The sequence below is a fragment of the Chroicocephalus ridibundus genome, chromosome 3 (genome assembly GCF_963924245.1).
Source record: "Chroicocephalus ridibundus chromosome 3, bChrRid1.1, whole genome shotgun sequence".
Taxonomy (NCBI): Eukaryota; Metazoa; Chordata; class Aves; order Charadriiformes; family Laridae; genus Chroicocephalus; species Chroicocephalus ridibundus.
Window position 1 is genome coordinate 107,240,730 of NC_086286.1, and position 23,911 is coordinate 107,264,640.

The 23,911-nt window shown below is 44.1% G+C and overlaps 1 long non-coding RNA gene across 1 annotated transcript; it reads left to right on the forward strand.

The window, feature by feature from the left end:
• Positions 1-8,553: 8,553 nt before the first annotated feature.
• Positions 8,554-20,130, forward strand: LOC134513934 (uncharacterized). The gene is made up of 3 exons (XR_010070551.1): positions 8,554-8,666; positions 11,629-11,761; positions 19,971-20,130. It is a non-coding gene; the product is annotated as an uncharacterized LOC134513934 (long non-coding RNA).
• The last annotated feature ends 3,781 nt before the right edge of the window (positions 20,131-23,911 follow it).

The window sequence follows — 23,911 nt, forward strand, 5'->3', positions numbered from 1 at the left end:
TTTTTATTTTGACAGGAAATGAAATAACAGTCACCAGTTTGCTAATTTTGCTTTTCCCAAAGCTTGAAGTTCAATGTTCAAGCCCTGCTCGGACTGGAGCCTTTTACATCTGTGAAGACTCCATAATCACGAAAAAGCATCACTCACCTGCCTGACCACTTTTGCAGCAGCCAAATATCTCATGTGTGACAAATACGTGAGAGCGAGCAGGACATCTGAAAGCTGATCATCCAACAGTCTGAGTCAAATGGTTCACTTACTCCAACACAGACCACAAAATAAAAGTCAACCACAAAGTAATTTATGTAATTATGGTAAAACTATCTTGGTTTTATTTCATAGCATTTCTCAGACTTTGTTACATCCTCTTTTTATGTATTTTCACATCTGTTTGAACAGAATAGAATAGAATAGAATAGTTTAGGTTGGAAAAGACCTTTAAGATCATCGAGTCCAACTGTTAACCTAGCACTGCCAAGTCCACCACTAAACTATATCACTAAGCACTACATCTACCCATCTTTTAAATACCTCCAGGGATGGTGACTCAACCACTCCCCTGGGCAGCCTGTTCCAATACTTGACAATCCTTTTGGTGAAGAAATTTTTCCTAATATCCAATCTAAACCTGCCCTGGCACAACTTGAGGCCATTTCCTCTTGTCCCATCGCTTGTTACTTGGGAGAAGAGAGTGACCCCCACCTCTCTACAGCCTCCTTTCAGGTAATTGTAGAGAGTGATAAGGTCTCCCCTCAGCCTCCTTTTCTCCAGGCTGAACAACCCCAGTTCCCTCAGCTGCTCCTTGTGTTGTGCTTGTGCTCTGGACCCTTCGCCAACTTTGTTGTCCTTCTTTGGACATGCTGCAGCACATCAATGTCTTTCTTGTAGTGGGGGGCCCAAAACTGAACATGGTACTCGAGGTGGAGCCTCACCAGTGCTGAGTACAGGGGGATGATGACAACCCCAGTCCTGCTGGTCACACTATTCCTGATACAGGCCAGGATGCTGTTGGCCTTCTTGGCCACCCGGGCACACAGAATCACAGAATCTTCAGAGTTGGAAGGGACCTCTGGAGATCATCTAGTCCAGCTCCCCTGCCAAAGCAGGATTGCCTAGAGCACATCACTCAGGACTGCATACAGGCAAGTCTTGAAAGTCTCCAGAGAAGGGGACTCCACAACATCCCTGGGCAGCCTGTTCCAGTGCTCTGTCACCCTCACCGTAAAGAAGTTTTTCCATGTATTTGAACGGAACTTCCTATGTTCCAACCTGTGCCCATTGCCCCTTGTCGTGTCACTGTGAACCAATGAAAAGAGTCTGGCACCATCCTCCTTCAACCCACCCTTTAGATACTTGTAAACGTTAATAAGGTCTCCCCTCAGCCTTCTCTTCTCCAGGCTAAAGAGCCCCAGCTCTTTCAGCCTTTCCTCATAAGGGAGATGCTCCAATCCCTCAGTCATCTTTGTTGCCCTTCGCTGGACTCTCTCCAGCAGTTCCCTGTCCCTCTTGAACTGGGGAGCCCAAAACTGGACACAGTATTCCAGTTGTGGCCTCACCAGTGCAGAGTAGAGGGGGAGAATGACCTCCTTCGACCTACTGGCCACGCTCTTCCCTGTGCAGCCCAGGATTCCATTGGCCTTTTTGGCAACAAGGGCACATTGTTGGCTCATGGATAATTTACTGTCTACCAGGACCCCCAGATCCTTCTCCTCAGAACTACTTCCCAGCAGGTCCACCCCTAACCTATACTGGTGCTTAGCAGTATAGCACACTGCTGGCTCATATTCAGCTTCGTGTTGACCAACACCCCCAGGTCCTTTTCTGCCAGACAGCTCTCCCTCTGCCAAAGCACTCTTCCCCAAGCCTGTAGCGCTGCATGGGGTTGTTGTGACCCAAGTGCAGGACCTGGCACTTGGCCTTGTTGAACCTCATACCATTGGCCTCGGCCCATCAATCCAGCCTGTCCAGATTCCTCTCTAGACCCATCCTATCCTCAAGCAGATCAACACTCCTGCCCAACCTGGTGTCATCTGGCAATTTTCTGAGGGTACACTCGATCCCCTAATGCATGATTATTGATAAAGATTTTAAACAGAACTGTCCCCAGTACTGAGCCCTGGGGAACTCCACTTGTGACTGGCCGCCAACTGGATTTAACTCCATTCACCACCAGTCTTTGGGCCTGGCCATTCAGCCAGTATTTTACCCAGCAAAGAGTAGTCCTGTCCAAGATAAGAGCAGCCAGTTTCTCCAGGAGCACACACACACATATATATATTTATATAATATATTCTATTCATTTTTCCTGTCTGGCAGCATGATAATATTCTTACACTTTCAAAAATAGGTCAAACCAGCTTTTCTGTCTGAAATCTCAAGCAGATATCTGAAAACAATTGCTCTGCAAGCTGATACCTCCCCCATTCATTGCAGTGGGCTATTAACCCCAGAAACTAACGTCAGACATCTTAGTTTCAATATTGTGAACAGTTCCTGCACAGGTCATTTTACCACATTCCTGCTATAGGCCATTCAAATCAGAACCCACTTCTAGCTTGATTACTACAGGAGAAGAAAGAGATAAAAATGCCACTTGTCTCTGGCCATGACAGTTGACAGAGGGAGAGAAGTCTCATGATCGTCTGTTCCTACACGTCTGGCTGCTGCATGGAGGAGAGCTGGGCTGGGATGCTGGGTGGTACCCAATACAGGAGGTAGGGCATGGGTTTGGCTCCTTGGATGGTCACCACCATCACCACCTACTGACCGGCAAACCGGCCAGCACATGCCAAACTCAGACCTGGGCATGGCTTGAGCTGCCTTTTGCCACGCTGATGTTTGGGGAGCTGAGGATAGGGATGGAGGATGGCTTGTGTGACACTGAGAAAGAGAGGCGTGAGGAGGGACTGTCTGGGATGGGATTATGGTGGGGGGAAAGGAGGTGCAAGACCCTGCTGTTGGGGGCACGTCAGACAGTAGGAAACAAAGCTCAGGGAAATCACACTGGCAAAACTATTTGTGTTAGTTTATTTGAACCCTAACCAGCTACTGACCTTGAAAACCAGGAACAAGACTTTTGAAGTGGTTACAGGAAAGATGTAAGAGGCAATAGAGGTTTCTGAAGGAGGAAGCAGGGGAGCAGACAGCCAGAGCCTCTTCTTTTGACAGCTGACGAGCCAGCCCCAGGACATGGTGAATCAAGTGCTGACAACAAACACGGAACTGAAGATTCTTCTAATCTCCAGGGCTATAATTTTACCTGTGCCAGGATGTTTAAGAAGACATCACAGCCTCTGGAAGGAGGCTGCAGGAAGCTTTAAACTCAAACAATGACCGCTTTCTTCTCTGCCAGAGGAAAGAGCAACTTAATTACCCTGTTCTGCTTTGCTTATACATCATGGAGCTCCTGCTAAATACAAAATGCTGAGCAATGGTAGAGGCCTAATAGAAGAACCAGCACGGAGCTGATTCACTCTGGTTTGAGAAACAACTTATTATTTATTTGCTGATATCAGTTTTGACATTAACTCTAAGGAGAGGAATAAACGCTCTTTCTCTGGTGCATCCATCATCTGAAAGGCCTTCCTTAAAATCCACAATTCCTCTGTTCTTAACTGGAGATGGTTTTATTTGCAAGGTTGCAAGCATTTTTGCTGCCCTGCTGCCTCCTTGCCTGTGCCCACTCTCTGATGCTGTTGAAACTTTGCTGGACCTGAAAGTTTGTATTTTTAACGGACAAAGACTTGCTGATAATGTCATTAAGTTTTCGTGTACCTTCCACCCCATTTTCTTCCCTGTCAAGAGAATGTATTCCCATGCAATGATTTTAAAAATACAAAAATTGTGATTTTCAGGTAACTGTTTTTGTAGCTGACTTGTCAGATTGAGCTTTTTAAAGCTTGTGGGGTTTTTTTGTGGTTTCGTTTTTATAATTTTTTTTTAGGTAGGATTGTCTATGGTCATTCAGTCCATCATTTTATGCAGCTTATGTAAGCTCCATCTTTGTTATTGCTGCACACACAAAATAAAGTGAATGGCCATTGCAGATGTTCAGTCTTTTAAAGGGAAATTGAACAATTTTTATCAATGAACATGTTGGCTGGAAAACTAACTTCTTTTTTTTTTTTAAAGTTTGAAGGATCTCAGTCCACTATCATTGTTTTGTACCTATTCATAAATAAACTTCATCTTCAAAAATTTATCTTATTCTACTATGAACATTTTCTTATCAAAGGGGAAAGAAAACAGAAGTCCCTTAAGTATGCCAAACAGCTGTTTACAAAGGACCATTTTCTTTATCTCACCGAAACTTCAGACAGGGGAGTTGAGTCACTTACAGAAGGAATTCTGATGTCAGTATTATAAAAATACACATTTTTTCTGCTGGGAAAAGTCCATAAACTTGGAACTTTTAAAGCTTTCCTAACATCAGATAAAAACCTGTGACGAGCAAAATCCTGGACTGAGATGCTTGTTTATTATTCTTCACTTTTGACATTTTGTGATCCCACACAGACTAGATGAGTAACTTTATCAGTGCTAATTCTAACCAGATAATCCAGCAAAATGTGAGTAGAAACATTGCCACTGTAGGACTTCATCCCCTCAGAGACCTCATTCATGCTTTCCTTTCTCTGAACCTTCCTTCTGGCTCCCATCTCTGTCCTCCACATCCTGTTCCACTGTAAACATACAACGGGACAAGGTTGGGGCATAATCTTTTTGTGAGAACAACTTCTGTATTCGAAAGATGTAGATAAGCTTTCAGGCACACAAGTCCTTCTTTGGATGTAAAACAGAAGCAGCAAGCTTCAGAGCCAAATCATAGCTGCTCTGTATTTAATTAGATATGTAAATCATTAGAGACAACTGAGAGTGGCTGGGAAGCTTGAACCTCAAGAACAGCATGGGGGATGCTGGATAAGAAGGTGATTATCATTTACTGAAGGAAAAAATGAAGAACAGGTAAAATATTGCCTAAAGAGGAGGGGAAGGTTAGTGGGAGGAGGGATGTCACAGAGTGTCATTAAAAACATCTCTTTGTTGACTCACAGTTTTATAGATTTCAGTTCCTAGCATCATCTTTTGATAGTTTTTTGTTTATTTAGTAAGGAAAGCAACAGAAGACAAAGCAGTGAAAGGGAATAAGAAGAGTACTGCTTCTCTGCGCCCGCATGGTTTGAGACGGAACGAGCTCCGCAGCTGGTCAGCTGCAGGATGAGGTGGAATACAATGATTTTCACAGTTACAAAAACTTCTTGCAGAGTTCTTTTGTATGACATTGTATGCATGTACCTAAAGGAGAATTGCCTAGAACAGCTAAGTGGTCAAGAGAGGAAAACTCTTTATAACAGATATAATAAAGATTATGAAGATGCAATTTACCAAGAAACAATTATTGTAGGGAGACTCTGAGATAAACAGTAAGACAGCTTGTTCATTGGAGCATACTGTGCATTGTATTTCGTAATAACTGCGCTTTACTGATATGCCAATGCTTCCAAAAAGCTCTACCCTGATGTTTCTCTTTTTTTCTCTGTAAGTTCCTGATTCAGGGACAACATCATCCTGTGCTGATAGAGATCCAAGAATGTGATCATTGAAACGATTTTGCTAGTTACCATGCTGTAGAAATTAATGTCACAATGATGTCTATTCTATAGATTATCTTCTAACTGTAAATAAAAGCCATTTAAAAGCCTTATGAGTCAACACTTTGGCACAGCTGTATTTATAACACACTCCTCTATATGGAGATGCTCTGATTGTGCTTTATATTTTGACATATAAAAAGCAGAGCCTTTTTAGATCTTAAAGCACAATAGCATGAAATAATTTACTATTGTTTGAAGAAGACTTTCAAATGCAGCTCCTTTTCCAGGTGCCTCTGAGGTAATTGCTAACTGTTTGCCTGCTGGTGTGAAAGCTGGAGGATCGCGATGCCCGGTGTTGGGCGAGCTCCCTGGCACATGGGGATCAGCCTACTTCCATCAGTTCACATGAGCCATGGACTGGGCTTTCTACCATGTTAGCTGAGTTATTTGTAACTACGAAGAGCGTCATGTTAAATTACGAGTGGCAGAGGCAATGGATGAAATTTGTAGAAATTGCATTCATACCTCCCTCAAATGCAAAATAATACCCTAAAAGGAACCTAGCTTTAGAGAAAAGGGAAAAATAAGAGCTGTCCTGTCATACCTCATGTCTGAGGGTATTTCTCCTGCTTATATTCAAAGACCTCTGGACCTTTCATGCCCTTCGTTGTCTCAGGGCTATTTCACAATAATGGGAATCTTCCAGCAAGAGTCTGAGCACTGCTATAGATTCAACAGAGAAGGGGGATGAATCCCAGATGTGGGGCTCTGTAGGTTGGCTGCAGTTTTCTGCACTATCCAGGAGTCTTAACTCTACAGAGAAAACCTGCTCTCCTGTGCTGCTGCCCACAGCGGGTCTAGGAGTAAGTTTCTCCTATAACTCTCCCAGCCAGTATGGCCCCATCCCTATGTCTAAAGGTTTGCACTGTGCTTTAGCGTCTCACCCCGCCAGAAGGAACCCACTGCTCAGTTAAAACCCTTCATTGCTGCTCCCATCCCAGGCTGAAGGCTCTTCTCCAGAGGACAGACTGCACTGCTTTAATACAGGTCCACTGGGAGCAGCGGTCTTCACACAGCTTGCTGCCACTGAACAACCGGTTGTGAATCAGTTGATGGACGTGGATTTCCATTCTGGCCCAGGCAGTCTTGCTGTGGGAATTACACCTGGTCCTGAGCAAAGCCCAAATGGGCTCTGTGCCTCTGAGCCACTCCTTGCCCATGAGAATAGTGCACTGAAATGGTCACCGGAAGAGAAGACTTTTACAGCAAAAGGTAAAACTAGAAAAGCACTGTTACCTGTGTCACTCCAACAGTTTTCTCCAGCCGTGTCAGTCCTACAGAGAGTCTTCTAGTGGTGTTTGGACTAATACAAGTCAGCCTGTTATTCACAAGGTATTTGTCAGGAGCTATAGCTCTTGAGCCAACCCACTGCTGGAGTCACTTGGCATTCCGCTCTCAGCTGCGGTAGGTGTATATGCCACCCTTGGCTGGCATCATTCCCAGAAATACCCTGTGAGTACAAGTGACACTGAAGACATCCAATATGTGTGTTAACTGCTTTTTCCCATGTTGTTTGGTTCTTAAACTGTATTCACTAGTGCCCTCCAAAGCTGTTGCGGGGCTTAAAGTTATTTCTCTGTGACAGAAAACTTCCCACGGGTTGTAAACCACTTCTGAGTTTTACTAGGGTCATCAGTCACTCTCTGGAAGAACACAGTTCAATATAGTGCACCAGGATCCAAAAATCATTTCTGGCAGAAGACACCAGCAGGAAGGGTGATTCACCCACAGGAGGATTAAAATAAATTACAAAGCAACCTGGAAAGCTGAGAGCAGTGGGGACTGCAGGAAGGTAAATATGATTTTATACAGTGGGAACTTGAGATGTGAAGGGGAATTCAGATCAAGGTTAGAAAATGATGGCTGAACGTAATCAAACAACCACATCCATCTCATTAAAGCAAGTTTATTTTCAGTTCGTTACCTTGGTACTACTTTCTCAAGTATTTATGCTGTATCTTTATTCTTTGATAAAGAGACTTGAATAAAACTGTCCATCAAAGAAGGCTTACTTTATCCCTCCTTTGAGGTGTGCTGGCCATATGTGCAGTCAGGCAGCGGGGGATCTTTCCCGGTGCTGTAAACTGGAGGAATCTGTCGCCAGCAGTAACTGCAGATCCTTGCCCGAGGCTGGCTCCTCTGCACCTTCCTCCCGCGGCTGCCACAGGGGCAGAGCAGGGCATTCCGGCAGCTCCTCCAGATGCGGAATCACAAAATTCATCGTGATCTGAAAGGAAGGGGTAGGAGTGTGGTCTGTGACTGTGCGCATCAGGACCACATCAAAGAGAGGGGTTGCAGGTAAGAAAGTCTCTCTTCTCTTTCATGTGATTACCTACAGGTACATTCACACTGTGGGTCACTGGGAATCTTACCTACTTTCTCAGAAAACTGCTATCAAAAAGGCTTTGTTCTTTGATAGCCAAAGGAAAGAACAGGATGCACAGATTAAAAAGTCTTGATTTTGAAAGGGATAAGAAGTGGGCTCAAGTCTCACCAGGGAGTCAGCTTCCAGAGGGAAACACTGAAAACTGGCTTCAGCTGAGTCACAATACAGTAAGATGAGAGAATACTGAAAAAAACACATTCTGTGGATGCAAAGCAGGTATGTGTTTCCTTCAGTAAAGGAAGGAAACGCGTGCCTTACTTTTGTCAAACCAAAGAATCTTTTAATTTTACCAGAATAAGGGAGGCATAAAAAGAAGTAGGATCTACAGTCATGTTGGCCTTATCCAGAGACAAACCCAAAGATAACCCAAACACTTTCATGCCACTGAACTTTTTATGAAAATAAACTTTTTAGTGATTTTAGATTTCCATACCACTTGAAAATGCAGGAGGCTTGTGTCAAATCTCTGTTCCATGTTCACCCTGTGCTTTTATCGTGTATCTTTTTATAGCATGAATTCTTAGTGGCTGGAGCGACCAAATGCAGCTGATAAAACAGATAAACTCTGCGTCTGACTTTCAGCCTTGCCAACAGTGGGTGCTGGAGCTACTGATCAACAGCAAAAGGTACTTACTTTAAATAATGGACTTTGGGGTGAATGGTGTTTGTGCTGCTTGTCATGATTTTCATTCCCACTTAATATCTCTTTGAGAAATGAAGAGTGACACAGCACAAGGTGGTGGCCTCTCTCCAACCCTACTGGGAGAGGATGTTGAGTCTAGAGTACTTAGACATGGACTAATTTGGCTCTGCAAAGATAATCAAGCCAAGTTCCAGCTTTATAACATGACACTACAATATAAATATGCTTTTTAATCCTACTTTCGTAGGAGCTTGCTAGCGGATGGCCTGGGAGAAGTCCACAGCTAACGTGAATGGATGGGAACGGGTGAAGACCTCAGGGGGACTCAGAGCTCCTGCCGCATTAGATGTTCATGTATTTTTCATTTTCCACTCAGAAACACCCTTTTTTTGCTATTCTTGAAAAGTTTGAGTGAGGTCCTTCTCAGCGCAGAGTGGGGGAAAGGGGAAGAAGGGGTGGGAGGCCAGCGGTGGCCCAGCAGGCAGTGGTGGGCCGGGGAGGGTGAGGGATGTCAGGATGGACTAAGCCATTTAGGAGAGGATTCATAAAGGAGAATACTTGGGCAAAATCCAGTTTTCTACAATCTGCACAACCCCATTTTCTCCTTGTGCAGTTTGTGGGACTGCTACATATGCTTCAGCCTGTTAGGCTGAGATTTTGTGAACATGGAAGGGTTATGTTGGGTCGAACAGTATGAAAGTGATGCAAATAAGTTGCTTCTGCCCTTAATTCAACCTGAAGCACAACCTTGTTGTTTACAGCCAGGTTACAGCAGTTCTTCTTTATCAGCTTGTACACACAGATGTTTTTATTGAATTTACGTTTCAACTTACTGATGCCTTGCCCTGCTTTTTACCAAGGCTGCCAGTGGTTTATACATGCGGGGGTTTTGATTTTTACTTCTCCCAGTTCTTCAAAAATTTTCTTTTGTGGAGAAAGGTAACAGTTTTCTCTCCACGAGGGCTTGTATTACTTTCAAAGATATTTTAGTCCTTATCATGAGAAATATGCGGAAAAGTCAATCACTTTAAAATGCTACTGCACTATCAAGGTTCCTTGTTCTATATATTCTGGGTACTCAGGAATTCAGACTAAACGAGTGAGCTATTGAAGGAGGAGGTGTCGCAGTTGCTGGGGGCTCACTTGGGGAAGACACAGGCACAGGCCAGGAGAGCAGAGCCAGGACCCCAACCCAGAAATCACCTCATGCCCGTTAACTCATTCCCACCCAGGCATTCTGAGTTGGCTTTTCAGAGATGCTAGCGGCAACTGGAGGTGAATTTAATCAAAACAGCAGTTGTTCACTTTCTGCTTGTGAGTCTCCTTGCAATTTCAGGAAGGTTTTTTGCAGGTTACTTGAACACAAGTAAAATGTGTGGGACGAGATACTAGTGTGTCCATTAGAAAAAATGAAAAGCACTGCAAAGCCCAGATTGATTTTACACACTGTAAGCATAAATTTCTGTGACCGTTCTTCACATTTTACTGTAGTAATTCTTCATGTAAGTTAGAATTTATTTTCTTCTTATTTTATGTGATTACTCTTTTAACAAAAAAAATGAAGTTTTTGCATATTGAGTGTCATCCAAAATCTTAGCACTATGAAGCAGATGAATTACCATAAACTCTATTTGTAGGTGCACAGTCTTGGTTATCACGGTGGGATGAGAGAAGCTCAAGGTCACACTGAGATGGTACTAAAGGAGGAAATGTGCCCTGCATGTCCCGATTCCTGTTCCAGCACCTCTCTGCTGGTCCGTCATCCAAATTAATGTGGGCACAGAGGGAAGCCTTAGGAAGCATGCCAAAAATCAGTGTACCTAGAAAAATGATAGAAAGCAGAGGAGAAAGGGAGTGTACCATGTCTTCGAATCCCTCCTCCTGCCCAAAGGCAGGTTTATTTATCTCTGCCTCTGCCACTCCTGTTAGCTATTTGTCCAACCTGTTCTTAAAAAAATGGCACCGGCGATTCCCTCCTTTCCTTAGGCAATCTCTTCTGGGAACTGGACTGCATATCCTGGCTCTGCGGATTTGACTTTCATTGCAACAGTTCTGGGGAAATGTGATTCACATGCTGACTTGTCGTGGCTGGTCGTCATAAGACTCCAGCAGATAAGACCTTGCATGGGCTGCTGCCTTTCGGGGTGTCTGTCTTCGTGGGTACGGGCAGGAGCCGTCGGGGGCTGGAGCAATGAGGGAGGTTTTGCGTTAGCCGGTGAAGGGTGGATGTCGACTCTGCGTGTGCATGTAGGGGTTTGCAGACGTACGTAACATAAACTGTGGCAATGAGAGCCCTTTGCTAAGAGTTATAAGGTGCCTGACCCAGCTAGAGAAGCAGGGCTAATGTGGCGGTGGGTACACACAAGTCAGCAAAGTGGCAACACAGCGGAAGAGTTTCAGAGGAGGATCTTTCAGAGAGAGGGAGAGCCACACTAGCTTTGGAAGCAAGAGGCCGGCAGTATTAGGAGTGAGCAGAGAACAGGAGGGAAAGGAAACATCGGAAAGGATGTACACTTTTATGATGGTACAATGCAAAAATGGTAGGGCTTTTAGATAAAACCTGAGGGATGGATTTTCAACCTTGCAGCCTTAATGGCAGAGAATAAAATATTAATAAATCACATTTCTTTTCCTTTTTTTCCATTGAGGCCTCATGGGTGCTTTTTTTTTATACTACTCCTTGTCTATCTAGGACTTATTCTGTCTAAATATCAGTACATGAGTTAATATCTATAAATCAAGACCAACATGTATCTCTGAGCACATTAGCCCTTCCTAGTTACTACGTCCATTGTAATGAATATTGTATTTTAATAATTGATGTTTCACATGCTATATTTTGCCCTTCTTTGCACTGGGAGCCTAGCCAAATGCATCCAAAGCACTCCTTTTAAGTGGAAGGTAGTGATAAGTGAGGTGATAATAGAATCTCTTTCCTTTTGCAGATGGACAGAATTTACATGCTAAATTTAAGCAAAATTTCAGCTCAGCCACTGGATCCTTGTCAAAATGATAAGGAATCGAGGTTTTGAGATACCTTCTCCAAATTCACTGGAAAGGAAGTCATGAAACATTCATGTAAGTAAATTACAGCTCCACACCCTATTAGTCATGGAACTTGAAAGTAATTTGAAATCTTGAGTATACATGAATTATTGAACAATGGGTGAAATGAAAGAAAACGGGGACCATAGCTTGCACTTCCACCGTTTGTGTAAATTGCCGCTGTGATCCTTCTGTTCAGTAATTTCAGGGCAGTGTTGAAAGAGCAGCAGAAACCTGTAATATTTAAAGACAGTAGGATCCTTATTACATAGCAAAGCCAGAAGGCAGCAACAGATCAAAGAGGAGAAAAGACTTAAAGGGAAAGTGTAGGGTTCCAGTTAGTCCCACCTGAGCTTGTGGCTGGGTTGGGCTCTGCACTTTTTCAACCAGTTGCCCTACTCCCATTTCGTTGCTAGAGAAGGTATTTTGTTGAAGATAGCTGGGACAAGCCATAAACGACTACTATCATCGCTGGCAGTGGAAGTGAGCTCTGTCCGAGATCTACGGGATGAAAGAGGCGAAGTGAAGCTACAGAAGCATCTCAAACACTTTGAATAAGTGTTGCAAGTTGAAAAGGAGGCTAAAATGTATTTAATCACTCAGCAAAATTGCCTGTCACCCAAGAAAAGAGAATAACAGAATATCCATTAAATGTATTAAAGTTCACAGTGAATTTCCAAGGTACCTGTAGACTTCATATAATACGGGGACGGGCACAGCAGAATATCTATATAGAGTTACAGATTCAGCTTTCAGAATTGGTCTCTGAGTAACCTGGAATTTTGTAAAAGCTCTTTTTTCCTTGTATTTAGTTCTTTTATCTAGTCCCAAAGTAATTTTTACATGGCTATTTATTGAAACAGTTTTTGGACTCCTTATATTTTTCTCCTTTTCTTGGTATGAAGCTCTGAGTAGTGTTATTTTTCCCTCTTTAACATCCAAGTCTCATTCAATTTTCCTACCTGCTCAGCGCCAGTGACTTCACTCGTTATCTCATCCTGTATCCTACAGATTCTCCTCCTGACACTGGAAAATCTTTGATACGAGCTCTTTTTGTTGATCCTTGCAGTTAATTTAAGCCCGTGTGAAACAAGACTACCTCTGTGGCCAGCACTTTTACAATAGGCTCATGTTCTAACAAGACCAGATAAAAATCCTTTCTTTATTCAGGAATTTTTCTCTCATTTGCAAACTGATGAGCAAATTTCTTGGCTATCAAAGCAGATATCTGATTTTCATCTTTAATTGATACCTGGGAACCAAAAACCTTCCATAATGATAGTGTCTTTTATAGTATTTATCTTCCTGTATTGTTAATACCTTTTCTAGTAATCATAAGGAATCTTTTTCCTATACTATCACCAGTACCGAAGAGATTACAGCAGTCTGATATTTATTTCTCTTTTCTCATTAGCATAAGTGCTTCAGTATCAGAGATCAAATCTTGATTGCTATTCAACTGTGTTTTGGTTTTCCCTACAGTATTTATTTTTACATTCTACACAGTACTTCCAATTCCCAGGGTTTTTTGTCCTGACTTCTTGAACTTCTTGTACATCAGTTTCTCAGTTCTTTCTCACTAGTATTTTCTAGTCTCCTACATGCAAACTCATTAACTGTACCTGCTATCTGATGACTTTTACAAGAATCATTCTTTCTCCCAGTTCTATTTCTGTTGTTTCATTACCCATTACTATGTCCTTACTTTCCTTTTTTCCTTTTTTTCTTCTTTCTGATTGATAACAAGGGTCTCCAAGAGCCTCTACCCATCTTCTGTCTTTAGTTCATAAATTAAAATTCATAGTCACGCACAGACCTCATACACAGACTTTGATAGAGTTCAAGAGGAGTCCTTTCTCTACAAGTGCTTTCTGATGCTTTCTAATGAAAAAACTTTCTTCTACCACCAATACTTGGGCTAGCTTTTAATATTTATTGTTTTGACATGTCACTTTATTATAGCCAGCCAAGGTACAAATGCCTGTTAGTAAATTAGTTTTCTAACCCTGTCTATACTAAAAATGTTGCTTCACTATTGTCTCTGAAGGGATATGATGCTTCAGTTCAAAAAAAATTGCGCTGGCAAAAGGCGAAGTTGGAAAAGTCAGACAAGTTGTGTACTTGTAGTTTATTTTAGAGCGAGCTGTAGAAGTTAGCTATAAAAACAGTTTTGGCAAGTACAAGCTGTACTTTTACAATGGCCACTCTGGCACAGGCGACATAGTACTGGAAGGGCCAAGTGGCAAGCTCGCTCTGCAGTCACGAAATGAGATATTGGTCATTGTCTGCGAGTATGCGCATGAACCTCAGCGTGCTATTTGTTAATTGTCACAGGAGATTTGTCTGAGAAGTTTCCAATCAGTAGTTTGGAGCCAGGCCATGCAGCTTAGTTTACCAGCCTAAATCAACAGTTCACGAACAGGTTAGTTTGTGTAAGTTATCTGGCACCTAGACAGAAGTCAGACTGAGAGGAAACAGGAGTCTTTTGTGAATGTCTCACAAGCAAGAAACAAAACTAATTTAATCAAGCACTATAGAAAATAGATAGTATGATCAATTCCAGTTTTAAGCCAGAGCAGTGTTATTGAACCAGCTATAAGAACATGAATCCAGATTTATACAGTGACAACTTGCTAGCTGGCTTTCGCAAAATAATTGTGCCTTTCAAATAGTTACTTCATTTCTTCAGGTATCAGCGCCCCAGGCAGTGACAAGGCAGCTTGTGAAATGGCGGCTTGGGCACTTTGGGTGCTTGCTGCTTGGTAAAGTATTTATAGGATACCTATGGTTATTCCAGGTGAGGTGGACTGCACGCTATGGCTAACGTAAGCTAGGACAGGCCATTTCTTGAAGAAAGATAGAGCTCTAGGAATCCCGGGGAAAAGGGGAAATCCTGCTTCTCCTTTTACCTGTGTGAATATAACGCATTTCTCCTCCCTGTTTTGTAGTTTGCAATTTCTATACATCCATTTCCAATGTGATAAACAAACAAATATAAAAGCCTTTGAGTAAAAGTATAACCTGAAAAATAAAAATGGGCCAGAGGTTTTACCCTCCCAACTCACCAAAGGCGTTGAGCAGTACCCAGAAAGGTCTCCTCCTCTCAGCTTGTACCTCTGGACAAGTCACAGAATAACCAGGATCTGGCTTCCCGCTCATTTAGGCTTTTAACCGCATTGTGCAAACCCAGGGAAGAAGCAGCAATGACATAAGGAGGTCAATTTAAGACTGGGAAAAGGAACAATTCTGGTCTCTGTCCCCCCTGCTTTTTTTCCCCTCACAAATTAAGAAAACTAATACCAGAATTTTTAACGGGGATGAAGGGGTAGCGAGGGGTTAAACCAGGACATGGCTTTTAGCTGTGACAGAAAAGGGACATATCTTGCTGTTTCCCATTCACCAAACCTTTTAGGACCTGCAAAGGGCCCTGTGGGAATTCAGTTTTTTCCATAGGGAGTGACCAGCCAGGGTGTGAATTTTCTGGTGTTACTTTATTTAGCACTGCAAAGGAGTTGCCAATTCTATTTGAGGCTCCGTCAATGCTGTTAATGTTGCCACTTTGGGCAGGCTGAGTTTATCTCAGCAGATAGTCCTCGGAGCCTGATAAATTGAAGTGCTGGTGCTAGTTGCTTGAGAAGTAAAGTTACACCAACAGTGCCAAGCCAAAATAAGATCCAGATAAGTGGAGCCATTAAAAGCACGGGCTATGAGCACTGGCAATACTCTGTTCCCTCTTTCAGCGTTGCCTTTATTTAAACGACAGCAGCGTTTACTGGAAATAGCAGATGGAGATATTTTTTTATTATTATTTACTTTTTTGCATTATTCATTCTTTACGTCGAGCATTTCACAAACTGTGAAAATGGTAGCAGCGACCTATTTCATTCCTAGTTTGTATTTTTCTGACACCGGACGTGTCAGCACCTGTGTGGGAAGCACTGGTCCCGCAGTGAGGGAAGGGAGCACCACACAATCCCTCCAGGCTGCTACCTGCTTTCACATAGTGAATGTGCTGCCCGGACTCTGGTTGCGGTGTGGACTAGGGGAAGGCATTCAACCGTGGTACATGACTCACTGCTGAACCATCACATCAGCTGGTATTAGTTCTGCTACCTAGCCCATATAAATCCTATTTAATATACGGCTGTTCAAGTATATGAAGGTAGATGGGCATAGTGAAGATAAAAAGATGAAAAAAAAGGATTATGCAGGCATCAGTGCTATGGGCCCTTGTTGTGACATATACAGTGGATTGCTTGGTGCTATAAGCGCACCCTTATTCTAGCTGTGATACGCCAGGAAACTTTCCTAACTTTGTTCTGCAAACCCTCACTGCACGTTCTTGGCAGCATCTTGCTTTTATTGTGGTTAAATATCACTTTACACGAAGTGCCCTGGGACACAATGGAGCATTAGTCACTACCAGAAGACAAGTGAAATAATAGTGAACTAGTACCCAAACAGTCCCACAGGAGAAGCAAGTGTTTCCCTGTTCCTCCAGTGCAGGTGCAGGGACAGTGGTGCCACCTTCCTGCTCCTTCTCCTTCCGCAAAACTCCCTAAAAGCCATCCTGTTCCCCACTCCTTGGGAGCAGAAAAGCTCTTTCCTCCCCTCAAAAGAAAACTCAAGCTTGCTGAGTGTCATGGTTTCATGGAGGAATATCCAACTCGGTCAGCCCTTTTTTTTTCCTGGAAACTAATTTAAAATAAGCTGCACTTTTGATGCTGTAAGAAAGCTTGGCTGGTTAGTCCTCAAAGGTTACAAACAATGAGCGAGAAGGGAAGGTTCCTGTTGTGCTATGGCAACTGTCAAAAACTCGTGTACACATTAGCAAGATCAAGTGTTTGCCCAGCCTGGGAAATAGCAGGTAAACACCACGCTAATCCCTCTGGAGCTGAGAGACACAAGGGCTGCCAGGACGTACTGCTTTCATCAAGAGACGCAAGAAGTCAGTCAGGATTCGTTTCTCTCCTTGCAGTTTGTTTATTCAAGGTACCTCCGCTCAGATGGTTCATGCTTTACAAGGCTGCCCCTCTTGTTCCTTGTCGTGCAGCCGTGCTGATTGAAGTTGGAGGGAGCACAGCACGAAGGGAGAGGGAAGCTTCAAAAGGTCAGCTGCGCACCAGAAACGCACACAAAGCAAGCTGATAGCAAGGTCCCAGGGACCTGTCAGTCAGGGCTGCAAGCTCTGCTCTTCCTTAACCATCAGACCTACCTGGCTCCAGCAATATGTTCCCAGCTGGTTAAGAGGGGTGTTGAGGATGCATTTATAGTGCACGATAGAAGGCCTTCAAGCCTATGCAGAAAGTACATAACCCTCTAGGAGCGCTGCTTATGGGGCAGGGGTACCATAAGTGATTGGGTGCCTGAATCAGGGTTTCCCCACGGGCACTTTCATCCCTTCGGGATCCAGACTCCACAGGCTGAGGGTCGGTATGATTCAAGACAAGCTCAAAATGATAAAACAGTTAACTTGACTCAGAAATGCACCAGGTGAAGATTTTGTTTTTATATCCTCTTAATAATACTGAAAAAAAGATTGTGTGTATCTCTGCCAAAACCTGAGGCAGTACTACAGCCTGTGCAGCACACAGGCACAATTGCTATTAGCCTCAGAAGCCTAATTATTATCAGGCCATGAGAACTGAAGGAAAAAAACTGGCTCAGAAATGTGATTAAGAACTGAGGTGGTCATCACTGGGGGACCCTTTACTTTAAATCAAGCCAGGCTAGTGCTATGGAAGAAGAAGGAAGTCCTGAAGAGCTGAAATGGCAATGAGAGAGCCTGGTGACACTGGAGAGCTTCTTCCTCATTTATCTGGGCCCACCAGCATCTGAGGAGAAGTGGTTTGACTAAGCTACCTTGGAATACATTAAGAGAGCCTTGTCTCTGTGGAATTTGTTCAGGTTTTCTTTTAACTGTCTTTCCAAACCAGTTTTCCTAAACCCTTACTCAAAACTTCATAATAAAAAAATAAAGAAATAACGGGACTGCGAAGCCTTGTGGAGGAAATGCTGCTTCCGCAAAGGGAAGATGTTGACATAAAACAGGGTGTGCAGGGGGAGAGCTGCCCCCCTCTGCCTGTCCTGCTGAGTGGGACCATCACACAGCCGGGGATGCAAGGCAGACAGGGACAGGGGAGCCATCGAGCCGTCACAAGAGTTCAGTGGCCAGGACATCTCGATAAGGTACTGACAAAACCCAGGCTGCATTCCCGCGTCCTGCAATGTTTGCAAATGTTTCCTGAGACAACAGAGAAAGGAGGTGACACAGACACTTCTTCGTCCACAGAACCCAGGTGAAGACGCGAAATCCCGCGTGCACGGAGCTAAGGAGAGTTGGGCAGCTCTGCACTTTCTGTACTAAAAACATGTCCTCAGCTGAGGGGCAATCCAGAGGGGACAGTGGGGAATACTCATCCCTGTCTGAAACTGAGGGAGTTTTGGGGTGGAAGTGCATGAATGCATCTCAATCCATGAAATTTCTTAAGATGCATCAAAGACATTGTTCAAAGTCCAAAATTTACTTTTCATCCCTTGAATCCCATGTCCTGTTGCTTGTGTAGAAAAAAATTACAGGTTTGCTGTCTTAAGGGGAGGAGATCATGAAAAATTCAGAGGGCTCACAAGCCCGTGGTAAGGCAGAGTTGATAAACTGGCTGCTAATGAACTGCCAGCTCCAAGTGAAGGGAGTGAGAGTTCATGCTGCAGCCAGGAACGGCAGTGAGTCTTGCTCTCCGGTGCTACAGCCACCTCACGTGGTAGGAGGAGAGTAGGTGACTCAAAAAAAAAAAGAAAAAAAAAGAGCTTCAAAATTGTTTTCATTCTGATTTTTCTCAAAAATGTGCAAGTCACGACTACAACCAGCAGTTTTTTAACTTCTGAGGGCAAGAGCTATCCTTTTTCTACATTTCTCTACCACATAGCAAGTAAAAGGGACCTTAGGCTACATCACCTCACCATTACTTCTACTACAACTTGAATCCAGTGAAATTGGTGGAGCTTTTCTTGGAATAAAATGGCCAGAACTCACAAATGAGTTCTGAACTCATAAAAATGGCTGAGCACCCTGAAAAAACAGTGACATGCTCCTGGTATGACAAGTGACCCAGTTTATATTTCGCTGTTTACTTTGTAAGCAGGGAGAGCTTTGCCCTTATCTGATTTTTTCCTACAGTTTTTAACAGCAAGATGAATGCATGACAGTTTGTGAACGCGACAGCTGAGTTCAGTTTCATTTGTCTTTAAAATTTCCTCTGCTTTCTCTCTGTTTAAGGAAAACCAAGGAATGCAGTAATTACTTATCAGGGATTTGCTTTTTACACTACAAGTGCAAATGCACAGGATGACAGCTGAGCCTCACAACATGGGTGCCTGCTTTTAAGGCTTCACAGAACCGTCTTGTAAACATTAATGGCATTTGGGTCATCTCGTCTGCCTCCTCACAGTCATAAGGAAACTATTAAACGTGGGGGCAACGAGGGAGGTAGAGGAACCCTCGGGTTTATGATGCTGTCCACAGCGTTACAACTGTCATGAAAGTTCAGCCTAACTTAGAAGATTTATAGAGTTTGGAGACCTTTTTTAATCCGTGTTTCCTACCTATATAAAATAAATGAAAAACAGACAAGAAAGCTTTCTAATAGGGCAATCTAGATCTGAAGAGCAAATTAAGGTCAACTCCTGCAACGAATCCAAGCGTGAGCTACTTTTTTCTTTCGAGTAGTTTTACTTATGTTAATAGCCACTGTTCCTCAGTTTATGAATTATTCATGTGCGTGAGCCTCCACAAGACTTGAGCCTGCAGGTTAAAAACTTGTATTAAGCACCGAGTAGCTTAAAAATATATTGGTAAGGAAGTGCAGAGCAACTTTTAATTGGTCCTAAAAAGAATAGCAACAGCAACAGTTAATTATTGTGAATAAAGATGGTTAAACAAACACCGTCTACATAAGGAGAATGTAGTAAATATCTTCAATAAGCCTTCAACATGCTGTATTGCATATTATGCTCTCATTTTATGCAGGAACATTTTAAGGAGTGTATGGCCACATTCTTCCAAAGGAAAATATACACTCATTAAGCAGTACATGTCAGGGAGAGTTTTTGGCAGAAGAATGACGACTCCAATTTAAAATCTTGTTTATTTTCTCTTTATATCTACTAGTGTGTTCTCAACTCTTCTGAGCAAGGTGAGCAACAATTTTGGGGGGGTTGTTTGTTCTGGTGTTGTTTTTTACAGCGGTGGCAGTTCTTGGTGGTTCCCACCGTCTCGGTGACTCATGGTGAGCAGTGTCAGCCTTCAGGACCCTGGTCCCCACTCCCCGCAACTGATGTCTGTTAGCATCACTCAGGATACTGTATCACCTGACAAAACAGCATCTTCAACGTGCACGAGGAGTCTCACCTGTGAGCAAGATCCTAGGAGGTCATGTCTGTATTTCATCCAAAGTTCCCATTAAACTGGCAGAGGCAGCTTGCAAGACCTGATGGCTTCTGCTGGTTCCTGTAGCAGTCAGTCCACATTCGCTCCCCTCCGCTAGTAGGGTTTTCTCACCCATCATTCTTCCCTCTGCTGAGTGCAGCAGGGATGGGGGAAGCAGGCACCAAGCAGGAGAGCACAGCACAGAGGCAGAGGTCAGGCAGGGAAGAGCGAAAAATAACGTCAACGTGAAGTGAGGAGGGTACATGTCAGGGAAGAAGAACTGGAGTAAGTGGTGGAGGTGGGGAGGGAGGTCCCATTGCTTGGGGGAGGGCTGCGGGGCTCCAGCTGTCTGCACATGGACACACTGGAAGGATGCTGAAATGGCATCTCCTCCATACCAGGGCTAAAACCTCTGCAAGAGCTAGAGGTTTCAGTCATGAATTGGTGAGGTCCTGCAGCAAGGCATTTTTTTTCCACCTTGGCACTCTTTTGTTGGGTTTGTTTTAAATAACTGACGTGTGACAGACTCATCCTCTCCAGGAAAAGCTGAATGCATGTGTTTTTTTTAAAAATCTATATACCATATCTGTTATACACTGTGTGCCAAAAAACATTTTAATACTGAGTAACAGGACGTGTGCTTTGGAATTGGAGTGAGCAGAAGAGGTCAACTGCACTTAGTGATGGCAGGTTGCAGTGGATATAATCCAGTCCTTTGCACTCAAGTGTTCGTGCTTTTGAAAAGCAGCCACACTCAGAAGAGCACGGTGAAATTTCCAAAAAAGTAAAAAAAATACCAACACTCAGCCCAAAGAGAGGTTGTTCCTGTCAGCTCACTGAACTTGGGAGTATGAACCCACATTCAGATGGCACTGCATGTGGAGATGAAGCTGCTGGGGTGGGAAGGCTGTGGCGTGGCGGAGGAGAAAGCGAGCTGGACACTGTTCCTCTGAAATGTGAGGCAGCGACAAGGTGCAGGTGGGTGTCCCGGGGCACAGGGTGAGGTGGCACTTTGTGGCATTCAGGTGGCTGCCAGCAGCTTGGTGGTCTCGCTGGAGCTCACCCCACACATCATGTTTTTGCTTGGTGCAGCGAAAGGCAGCAGTTCTTCCCTCTTGCTCCCAGCTCCGTGACTCTCCTACGGCCACCGGGCTGCAGTGGGGACCACACTGTGCACCAGGGGGTGCCATGGGGCACAGGAGAGGCTGGTCCCACCGGTGGGGCAGGAGAGGCAGCTCAAGCAGAGGCTGCCGTGACACCCAGACACTATGGAGGCAGTGGGGGCAATGCGGTGGTGGCTCTGGCTAATAAAAACCCTCTGCACTTAAAATGTGGTCAGTCCTGCTGCGTAAGTGCAGAAGGAGGTTTAATCCATACCCTCACCTCAATAAACTTGTTTTAGTCCTGGGTCCTTGCCCTGAGTCAGAGGTTACAGAATCACAGGATGGTAGGGGTTGGAAAGGACCTCTGGAGATCATCTAGTCCAACCCCCCTGCCAGAGCAGGTTCACCTAGAGCAGGTGGCACAGGAACGCGTCCAGGTGGGTTTTGAACGTCTCCAGAGTCAGAGACCCCACCACCTCTCTGGGCAGCCTGTTCATGTTGAGATGGAATTTCCTGTGTTCCAGTTTGTGCCCATTGCCCCTTGTCCTGTCCCCGGGCACCACTGAAAAGAGCCTGGCCCCATCCTCCTGACACCCACCCTTTGCATATTTATAAACATCGATGAGATCCCCTCTCAGTCTTCTCTTCTGGGGAGAAGCCGCACCCATCAGCTGCAAACATTCCTGCCCTGGTGGCCCCAACCAAGGGACTTCTGGTCTTTTGCTCCATATTTTCTGCTGAAAAATCAGTTTTATCCCTTGTACCTGTCCTCTTTGACTCAGTAAACCCAGTAACTCTTTCCCATTCTGTGCATCTCATGCCACAAGTTGAAACTAGTCTCCTGCCGGCTGGTGGTGTTCCGGTTGTTCACCTGGCAATGCCTAAAAGCTCCTCTGCCCCTGTGACCTGCTCCATGAAACAGTTGTCCCTGGACAGTAACGACAGGCTTTAATGACATTTGGGAGCTTTCTGCTGTGAGTAGCAGATACAACATGGGCATATCTGACAAATGATGAGGAAGGTTAGGACCTTTTCCCCAGCACGTACTGAGGGATCTGTATGTGCTGGATCTCATTAGCAACATGAAGTAATGAACTGAGCTGTCCTACCTGCCCACCATCAGGTTTAAAAGGTCAGGCTGGGGACGATGTCTGCGAAGGGGTTCGGAGCACTGAGGAGATCGTCACCAAAATGTCAGCATTGTTTTCCAAGTATCCGTTGTTTAATTTGCAGAGCAGGTATCAATGTATTCTTCACCTTCGCTGACTGCTTTGCTGACCCCTCTCCTGGGGGTGCGAGTACATGGGTCATGGAGGTGCTGTTCAGGAGACTGGCTCCACCACGGGTATTTTACTGATCTCAACTAAATCACATAGCTTCCTTCCTCCAACCTTTCCCCAGTTAAATAGTAGCATATTTCTGCCCGGCAGATTACAGCAGCGCACCAAGATACCCCCACTGCCTTCCAGCCCCTGTGGGATACAGGGTGTATTAGTCCAAGTGAAGTATGACGTTAATACAGCTTTGGGCTTCTTGGCCAGTTCTTTGATACCTTTACGTGACACAGCACTGAGCCATATAAATGCACCCTGTTACTAATGGTTTTAAACTTTCTCACTTTTGGACCCCTGAAGCATTTCAGGAAAGGTGCAGGCCGCTTCACAAATGTCCCAGATGCAATTTTTGTGCACGTGAACGTCCTTTCCTTTGCCACCCCCTACAGTTCACATACAGGTCAAAACCTCCTGCAGTAAGTACATTATAACAGCGAACGTCTGTCTTTTCTTTTTGCAGTGAGCAAACTGCATGCGGTGTTGTGACGGTAAACAGCTTAGCCCAGGCAGCGAGAGCAAGGAAAGCACAACGGCAGGGGCTCCAGGTAATGTTAGTCATTTCGGGACCCCATGGCGAGCCCGCATCGCTGGCCCGGCCACCTCCTTGCTGTTGTGTGCCCACGCTAGGCAGAAGGTGGCTAGTTCAGGGCTGTACATGCATACTGCTGCCACACAAGTGTAGACATAGGCATAATGTGCTTGTGTACTTCTCCACACAGCTGTCCTGGAGCTTGCCAAGACACTAAGTTGTATCATTATTTGGATCTTGAATTCTATTACCCACCTTTCTCTTTCCTTTTTGGAAACATCTTTTCACTCACATGCAGTTAGAAGACCAAAGTTTTTTTTCCTTTATATCTTTCTGCCCGATCTTTGTGTTGATCGGTCTGTTGCTTCTAACTTCAGTGACATTCAGAGTTGTGCAAGTGCTTTGCAAACACGCAAGAAGATGAGTCTCTGCTTGAATGAGATTGCAATCTTTGAAGGCAACAGCAAACACTAACGCGTGGGTAACTCCCGAGAGCAGGTCTGAGAACAGCTGGTCAGAAAAAGACGCTGTCGTTAGGAGCTAAGTGTTAAAATTGTAAATGTTTCAAAACTAATTATGGTCTCTGATTTCTCTTAAATTGTCATTAATTGTGATTACTATTCTTTGCGCTTCTCGTGTAGATGTTGTCACAGTGTTTCTTAATGTCTTTTCCATTGATTTATCAGAGACTGAGATTTTAGCACATGAACATTTTAGTAGCTATTTTGGTAATGGTATGTCAAAATATTGGATGAAAAAGAATTAAGCAGCTCAACACTTTCACAACATAAG